This window comes from Bison bison, unplaced genomic scaffold (assembly GCF_000754665.1).
Source record: "Bison bison bison isolate TAMUID 2011002044 unplaced genomic scaffold, Bison_UMD1.0 scf7180017864218, whole genome shotgun sequence".
Lineage (NCBI taxonomy): Eukaryota > Metazoa > Chordata > Mammalia > Artiodactyla > Bovidae > Bison > Bison bison.
The window spans coordinates 358,455-367,899 of record NW_011494790.1 but is presented as its reverse complement, the minus strand read 5'-3'; positions in this window follow the sequence as shown (position 1 = coordinate 367,899).

Sequence of the window (9,445 nt, the reverse complement as noted above, 5' to 3'; positions counted from 1 at the left end):
CTTAGCGACCCCATGGACTGCAGCCCACCAGGCTCCTCCGCCCATGGGATTTTCCAGGCAAGAGTACTGGAGTGGGGTGCCACTGCTTTCTCCGTTGGTCCCGCCATACCTTGGCACAAAATAACTACTCCAGGTAGGACGCCTTTGCTAGAGCCCTTCCACCTCAAACAGAATTACCTCTCCTAAGTTTCTCTAGCATTGCACCCACCCAATACTACATGCTTGTGTTATAAGCGGCAAGCACTGAGCTCCTCAGGAGACTAAAACTCATGACCCGTTTGCATATTCTCCATATAACAGAGTTTCCCAGTATGAAAGGTGAAAACTGTGAGATACTGTTGTCTCAGCTCTTGGGGCAAGCAGGTAGGGCTGGCCAGCCTTCAGGCCAGTGGTCTTCATCCACCAACCCTCTAGAGCAGCTTCTATACTGTTAGAAATCTCCCACCCTGGTGTACTGTACAGAGTATTTTCCTCTGAGTGGTATGGGGTGAAAGAAGTTGGAAGCACTGCTCTGTAGCATCCAGCTCAGCACCTTGCACACAAAACAGTAACTCTGGTCTCCCATCAAACCTCATGAAACAGAACTCCTCTATTTCCAAGTGTTCACTGGCAGCATTCCCTATTATAAAATCTTACAAGTGAAATGAAAACTATACCACTTTCTCACTTATTTACAACTTTTTTCTTAATTTTCGGAATGTGAAGACACAGAAATCAGTGAATGATAGCACATATCTTTCAAATATAAGAAAATACATATTCCAGACCCATTTGATTTCATAAATATTAAATTTTATTTTGGACCATTAAACACATCATTGAATTCTAAGACAGTCAATTGGAATTCAGAACATAGTCCCCCTCAAGGGGGAAAACGATGGTTAGCTTCATAGCTTCCATTTGTTACAAATACTACAAAACAACACTGTTTCAAATGACAGCAGTTAAATGCTAGTGTCTGGGAAAAAATTAATTCAAAAGGATGAGGAAATGCATGACTTTCTGTAGACAATCTGAGGGGATCTTCAGGATTCTTTCAAAGGCTCAAAATGTTCAAGAAACTATTTTTAACTATACTAAAAAAATCTACAACGTGAATTTCCTTGTTAGACACCTATCACTGTAACTACCCTTCTCTTAGCAGCCACAGTTTAATCACAACCAAAACAAGGAAGAAAGGGAAAAGAAAGAACACTGGAAAACTAAGGAGCGGGGGACTTAAACACTGGAGGCAAAGAGGAGATGTAAAAAGGTAGAACTAAGCTTTAGGCAACAAATGAAAGGGAAAAATATGAAAATAAAAACATACAAAGTGTTCCTGGAAAAGCTGGCAGAGAAACTGAGGAATCAAACTTCCCATACCTGCCACAAGGGGGCACTAACAATAGAGGACAGCTCTGTAACTCCTCCACTAGGAAGTGAGAGGGTTAAAACTGATCCCGGGAAGTGTTCTAAAGTGTTCTAGAAAAACAGTGTGGAGATTCCTTTAAAAACTGGAAATAGAACTGCCATACAACCCAGAAATCCCACTGCTAGGCATACACACTGAGGAAACCAGAACTGAAAGAGACACGTGTACCCCAATGTTCATCACAGCACTGTTTATAATAGCCAGGACATGGAAGCAACCTAGATGTCCATCAGCAGACGAATGGATAAGAAAGCTGTGGTACATATACACAATGGAGCATTACTCAGCCATTAAAAAGAGTACATTTGAATCAGTTCTGATGAGGTGGATGAAACTGGAGCCAAATTATACAGACTGAAGTAAGCCAGAAAGAAAAACACCAATACAGTATACTAATGCATATATATGGAATTTAGAAAGATGGTAACAGTGACCCTATATGAGAGACAGCAAAAGAGACACAGATGTATAGAACAGTGTTTTGGACTCAGTGGGAGAAGGCGAGGGTAGGATGATTTGAGAGAATAGCATTGAAACATGTATATTACCATATGTGAAACAGATCGCCAGTCCAGGTTCGATGCATGAGACAGGGTGCTCAGGGCTGGTGCACTGGGATGACCCTGAGGGATGGGATGGGGAGGGAGGTGGGAGGGGGTTCAAGATGGGGAACACATGTACACCCACGGCTGATTCATGTCAATGTACGGCAAAAACCACTACAATATTGTAAAGTAATTAGCCTCCAATTAAAATTAATTAATTAAAAAAAAATGATCCCAGAGTAAACAAATAAGAAGTCTTTTAAAGGTAGCATTTCCCAAACCCATGAAAAGTGAGTCCCTGGTCCAAGAAAAGATTTGCCTGGCCAACACTGAAACTATAAAAGGACAGTTTAGTTTTTATAAAGCTAAATTCATTCCATTAAGATTATCCCCTATCCTGAGATTATTTTTTGGTATTAAAATGCCTGTAAATTCTTAAAATTATATCAAAGCATTATTTTGTTTTAAAGTGTAAATACTAGATGTGTCAATCATGGGCCTATCTCCACATATCTATGACAGCTCTTCACCTCAGGAGACTTGATCACTCCAGACATCATTTCTCAGGCTCCCACTTCAGCTGGCTTTTCTCTGGGTTCAGCCTTTGGGAAATCATGGTGGAGAATGGGCAAGTAAGAGGCACCATGGAGCTAGGATATTTCTCTCCCTCCTTCTCTACTTTAGGAAGTGTTTCCAGCAGTGGCTGCTATTTCTTTCATGGCTCTAGTTCCTTACCAGGAGATTCCAATCTCCTCAGAGGAACTCTGGCTCCTGATCACCCACAGCCCTACCATTAGAGACACTGTTCTCTCACCCTTGCTGTTAATCTCTAGGCTGCTACACCATCCTATCCTGCTGTCTCAGCTCCTCCATCACCTGTACAACCAAGCCCTTCACCTGAATTCCCATTTATTTTTATGCGTACTCAGTCACATCCGACTCTTTGAGACCATGGACTGCAGCTGGCCAGGCTCCTCTGTCCACAGAGATTTTCAGACAAGAATAGTGGAATGGGTTGCCATTTCCTCCTCAAGGGAATCTTCTTGAACCAAGGATCGAACCCACATCTCCCGGATCTCCTGCACTGACAGGCAGATTCTTTACCACTGAGCCGCCTCGGAAGCCTGTATCAGCTGTATGTGTACCTATATCCCCTCCCTTTTGAACCTCCCTCCCACATCCCTCATCCTACACCCCTCTAGGTCATCACAGTGAATTCCTAGTAAAACTTAAAGAGTGGTTTCCTTTTTCCTGGGTGAACTCTTAACCAATGTATTAAGCCAGCGGTTCTGCATGTACTAACATCAGAATCACCTGAAGAGCTTACTAAAGCGCAGATGGTAGGCCCCACCTCAGTTCCTAGTCAGTGTATCTGAAGCGGAGCCCAAGAATGTGCATTTTGAAGAAATTCCCAGGTGATGCTGATACTACTGAACCACGCTTTGGAAAATTCTACAGCAGACAAAACACAAAGAACTGGCCATCTTGCATTGGTCTGCCTTTTCTTTTTTAGCTATTTTAGTTTTTTTAACACCTTTATTGAGATATAATTCACATACCATACAATTCAGCCATTTAAAGTTTACAATTCAATGGTTTTTATTATATTCACAGATATGTGCAACCATCACTGCCTTTTTTATTGGACAATAAAATCCAAAAGACACTGAAATTCAAGGAAATCGCAACCTCCTGCCTTCAAATGAAAAAAACAAACCCTTAAGACAGTTTCCTTACATTATTACAGAGGCCAACAGGTTTCTAAGGAATGGTTTTTAAACGTTAACATAATTTTAGCACTTACTTTATACCTTACCAAGAAATAAAAATCTCAATTTCAAATATCAGAAACAAGTCATTGAAGTTTTCTATAAAGATAACACTGACTTAGAATCAGATTATTGCAAATAACTTAGCCAATGAAATCTCAAACCTAGAAAACAGTTGACAGATAGTTTTTCTACCTTAGAAATTTAAGACTGAACAACAGAACTGTGTGCACAAACACAGTTATGAGACCAAAGGGTTTACAGACCAGCACTAAAAATGTGAGCCACATACGTAATTTTAAATTTTCTAGTAACCACATTAGAAAAAGTTAAAAGAAACAAGTGAAATTGGTTTTAATACATTCCATGTAATCCAAAATGCCCAAAGTATTATCATTTCAACAAATTATTAATGATATATTTTACATTCTTTTTACTGCACGAAGTCTTCAAATTCTGTTGCAGGTGTTATACTTCCTGCACACGGCAGTTCAGGGGAGCCACATTTCAAACACTACCACGTCAGACAGCACAGATACAGACGAACAGAAACTCACCAGTCTCTTTTTTGGACACATTGATACTTAGCATAGTAGTAATATTCTACTATAGTGTTTTCACAAATTACTGTTGAATTATATTTTTAAGAATTTAAAGCTTTAAACTCTTTATAAACGTTTGTACTGATTTCAGACAGTTACAAAACTATGTTAACATTTCGCTCTTGCCACGTAATACTGTATTAAAAAAAAAGAAGCCTCTCAAGAGAATCACATTGTAAACAGGTAAGCTACCATCACTGCTGTTTTACCTGAAGTCCCAGAGCCAGCAGTATCTCAACTCGCCTTTCTCTGGCCCAAGGGAAGCCCAAGCAGCCACTATGGGCCTCTACCAGTCCCAGAGCTAAGGAATTCTCATCTCCTGGGACTGTGAACAGGCAGCTTTAACCATAACTAACAACCACATCACCAAACTGAAGTATCTGGTCCTCTGAAAGTAGAAACTGTTATAACCTCATCACTTTGTTCGCAAGTCTTTATTCATATTAGACTTGTGATAAACAAAAAATATCAGTCGCATTTTTAATGTATTAAAACATTATTTTGATACTGAATTAAAAATAGAAAGAATAAATGAGCTGGAGACATTACCTTTAATCTTCATGATCTATATAGAATGAGACCAGACAGACAACCTGTGTACAAAGTTAAAAATTTTAAGTAAACTACAAAAGAGTTTTTATTTTCAATAGGAAGCCACAGTATAACATTTACTGCCTTTAATTAAAACAACTGATGGTCAAAACAAGAGTCTAAGAATGGCGTATACAACAAGTCTCTGAGTACAGAGGCAGACTATAAATCATAAACATGCTTCTTTGAGAAAAGTCCCTAAACTATACTTAATATCTGAAATTTACAGTTTGATACCAGTTTACTCTAGAATCCAGTGATGTATGACTTTAAATAATATCCTAAAGAAATACAGGGAAACTGAAATGGTGCCTCTAATGTAAAACAATCTCTGAGCCCCTCAAAAATAATGGACTGTTCCTTCACTTATCAGAAAGTGTTTTCTCTTGAACATAAAACTCTTGCCATAAGCATAAATATACTTGTGGGTATGTGCGAGAGACTAAGATAATTACATACCTTTGGGGCTTAAATACAACTGGTGTCACATCACATTTTAGGCACACAGTTATTTCATTTTGAACTATTCACTGTGGAGAGTAATTACTCATCCTATAACTTGGTCATAAAAAGCAGGGCTACTCAATATTTCAGCAATAATATAGCATTTTAGTTAGTGTTAGTTGCTCAGCCGTGTTCTACCCTTTGTGACCCTGTGGACTGTAGCCTGCCAGGCTTCTCTGTCCATGGAATTCTCCAGGCAAGAATACTGGATGAGGCAGCCATTCCCTTCTTCAGGGGCTCTTCCCAAACCAGGGATCGAACCCAGGTCTCCCGCACTACAGGCAGATTCTTTACTGTCTGAGCCACCAGGGAAGCCCTTTTTAATATGATATATTCATAAATCAGATCATCAAAACACATACATTAAGTAACTTTAAGTGCTAAAACTATGATAAATTAAGATTTGTTAAACTTTTAACTTGTGACCAGTCTACACAGTAAGCTACGATTGCTACAGACGCATCCAGCTATACAATGAGAGTTGAACCCACATGCAATTCACTAACTCAAGGAGAGGGTATGGGGTCAGCAGGAATGAGATCAGAAGAAGGCAAACCTAATAATCCAGGTCTTATAAGGAAGGGTAGTGTCCTGACTTTATCACTAATCTTCTATTAGCCAGTCAGGTTGCATACCCTTACAACTGCCTACTCTCAACTGAAAAAATAAAGGTCTTGGCATCTCAGGCAAGTGGATTAAATAGCCTCCAGAAATGTTCCTTTATATAGCCTCATGGTTACACACAGGAGGGAATAGGAGAAGGGAAAGACCCCGGATGTTGCCTGGAAAGACATATCTAGTCTTTCCTCGCCTGCAAACAGAGGTGCTTCCTAAAAACCAAAGGAAAGAAAAATTTAAGATCTGCCCTAAGAGTTACACAGGTATTAAGGCTATAATTTAGTAGTAAGAAGAGAATGTCCCCAGTACTTCAGCAAACCACTGCATCTCTCCATCAACAGGGTTGCTAACATAACCCACCAGCACCCAAAACTGCCCACCAGTAAGAGCTGTGTGCACCTCAGCAGCCTCACACAGCTTCTATTATACTAATGTTCTCTTTGAAGTATCGCCTATATCCATCACTCCCAAGTCTCCCACTAAAATCAATGAACTGATGAAAAAGAAAACAGTACCTCTTTCAGGCCAAACTATTAATGTCACCAAATACTGTGACTGAAATTTTTTTTAAATCTCAGCAAAGAAGAAAGTCATATTTATATTTAACTCAGTATAGTAACAGCTCCAAGAAGCAAGAAGATACTATGGATCAGACATACATTACTACTATCCAGGAGGAAAAAATAAAACAGCACATCCCTGAAATCATGGAACACTTTTTAAAAGTTGGATTTTGAGTGGTGTTACAGGCCAAGGAGGTCTCTGGATGGTTTCCTTTATGCACCTGCAGGCAGAGAAGCTGCCCCTAGCAAAGCTTAGAAAGAAAGTGGGATACTGAAAAAAATCCCACAAGAGAAGACATCTAGCAGAGACCCACTGGGTGCTCCTGGACCAGTGACTTAGCATCTCAAGTCTCAGTTTCTTCAGCCACAGAACGTACCAAAGTCATTCTGAGGGCTGGAGATCATGCTTGTGAAGCACAGAACTGGGGGCCAAAAGTGGAAGGCAGTAAGGGCTTCAGCTACATAAAAGAGCAAATGAACGGAAGTTTCAAATTAGAAATGATTCCCAACTCAACCCTAAACAAGATAAATAGTTCAAGTTCTGTCCAACATCACTTTAATGGAATAGAAATAACTTCATGTGGCAGATACTTGGTACTTCTTACATGTATCATTCTAGTCTGCACCTTTTGAGTTCAACTAACATGTGAGTCAAAGATTAACATCACCCAAAAAAAAAAAAAAAAAAAAGTGAGAGAAAAGCTCAAGAGTAGGCAAGAATGCATAGAGTAGGCAAGAATGCATAGAGTAACAAACAGAAAAAGATGTTGCATGCAGACCTGTCATGTAGCCCATGGCAACCCTAAACGGGAGCTTAGTTCAAGGCTGTGCTTTGCCTACCACAATGGAACATGGCTGATTGTGCAAGAGAACTGCGAAAAAGACTGAAGACGAGAACTAACCTACACACGTGGGTGAGTCTCCTGCTCTAACTGCACGTCCTACCATCCTCTCAAAACACTTGGCTAATTTGTTTTTTTACCAGGTAACACCTAACAAGCTGAATTTCTCAATCCTTGTCATATACACCCACATACCAATACAACTGACCTTGATAAGGGAGCTTCTCAAACTCTTCTAAGGAAGTTCCTCTAACAGGAGAACCAATGAAAAAGTACCTTTAGGTAGTCTGCTGCTGCCAAGTCGTGTCCGACTCTGTGCGACCCCAGAGACGGCAGCCCACCAGGCTCCCCCGTCCCTGGGATTCTCCAGGCAAGAACACTGGAGTGGGTTGCCATTTCCTTCTCCAATGCATGAAAGTGAAAAGTGAAAGTCAAGTCCCTCAGTCGTGTCTGACTCTTAGTGACCCCATAGACTGCAGCCTACCAGGCTCCTCTGTCCATGGGATTTTCCAGGCAAGAGTACTGGAGTCGGGTGCCACTGTCTCCCAAAAAGGCCATGAGCTACATTTTCAAACTCACATATTGGGCTTTCCTGGTGGCTCAGTGGTAAAGAATCCACCAATGTTCGATCCCTGGTCCAGGAAGATCCCACATGCCACAGTGCAACCAAATCCATGAGTCACAACTATTTAGCCTGTGCTCTAGAGCCTGGGAGTCACAACTTCTGAAGCCTGAGTGCCTAGAGCCCATGCAGACAACAAGAGAAGCCAGCACAATGAAGCCTGTGCGCTGCAACTACAGAGTAGCCCCCACTCGCCGCAACTAGAGAAAAGCCCACATAGCAACGAAGACCCAGCACAGCCAAAAGTAAATAAATAAATAAATATCACAAACTGCCACGTTCTTTGTGGGATAGATGTGAGACAGGCAGTGGAGACAGCCACTGAGTAAAAGTACTGCTTTTACTTCTTTCTCAAGTATAACACCACTGCCTTCATCCATTTATTCAACAAACATTTTCTGAGTCAATCATGTGCAAAAGTTTTTACCTGGACTGTGAATACAAAATTACACATATATAGACATACACACATACAATCTAACGGGGAAGACAATAAAAAAACTCACACAGAAAACCATGATTAGGGTTACAAAGAAGAGAACTCTTGGCCAGGAGCTTTCTCTAAGCCAAGCTGGCAATTAAGGCATGAATCAGGCAAAGAAGAACATTTCAAACAGAAAAAAGCACACAGGAAAAGGAAGTGAAGGGTAAGCGAGAACAGTGTGCAAAAGGCAGCTGAGGGTCCAGACTGGACCACGCGAGGCCTTGCACACCCCTGAGTGCCTTTGGTCCTCTGAACAAAGGGAAGCCACTGAAGGTCCTGCACAGGGACAGGACAGGCGGCATCATCCTGGGGCAACACGCATCAGAGGAGCTGATTCCTGCCTGCCCGAAGTTTAAAGCTGGTCTAACACTCTTAACAAATGCATAGCGTTTACTCTTACTCATGCGTGAACACACGTAAGAGCGTATACAAGAAAAAGAAAAGCTCTGTGGTACATATTCAAAGTACACAAAGGCCATTAACAGGTCTTTCACTGGGTAGTTAGAAAAGAGTATGGAGTAGGTAGGTCTTCCAGGGCACATCAGCACAGCTTCAAGGGCAACAATTTTTGAGATCACCCAAAAAAAAAAAAAAGAATTGGAAAAAATACACAACCAAGATTTTAGTTCACAGTAAGCTCTTAAAATTTCACTTGAAACTATTTTTCTCAACACTTTACTTGTAAATCTTTAAATCAGGATATTAATCAACTCTTTTCACTGATTCATGTCTCCAAAACATGGGAATGTAGATCTTTTATATAGTCCTATGACGAGAAACTCAGAAATGCGTCTGAACCTGAGTGTCCTTTATCTTCCATCCTCTGCTTATCCATTGCAAATATTCAGGGAAGCCTAAAAACTAAATCACAAGTGATTAGGTTAATCCATAAAC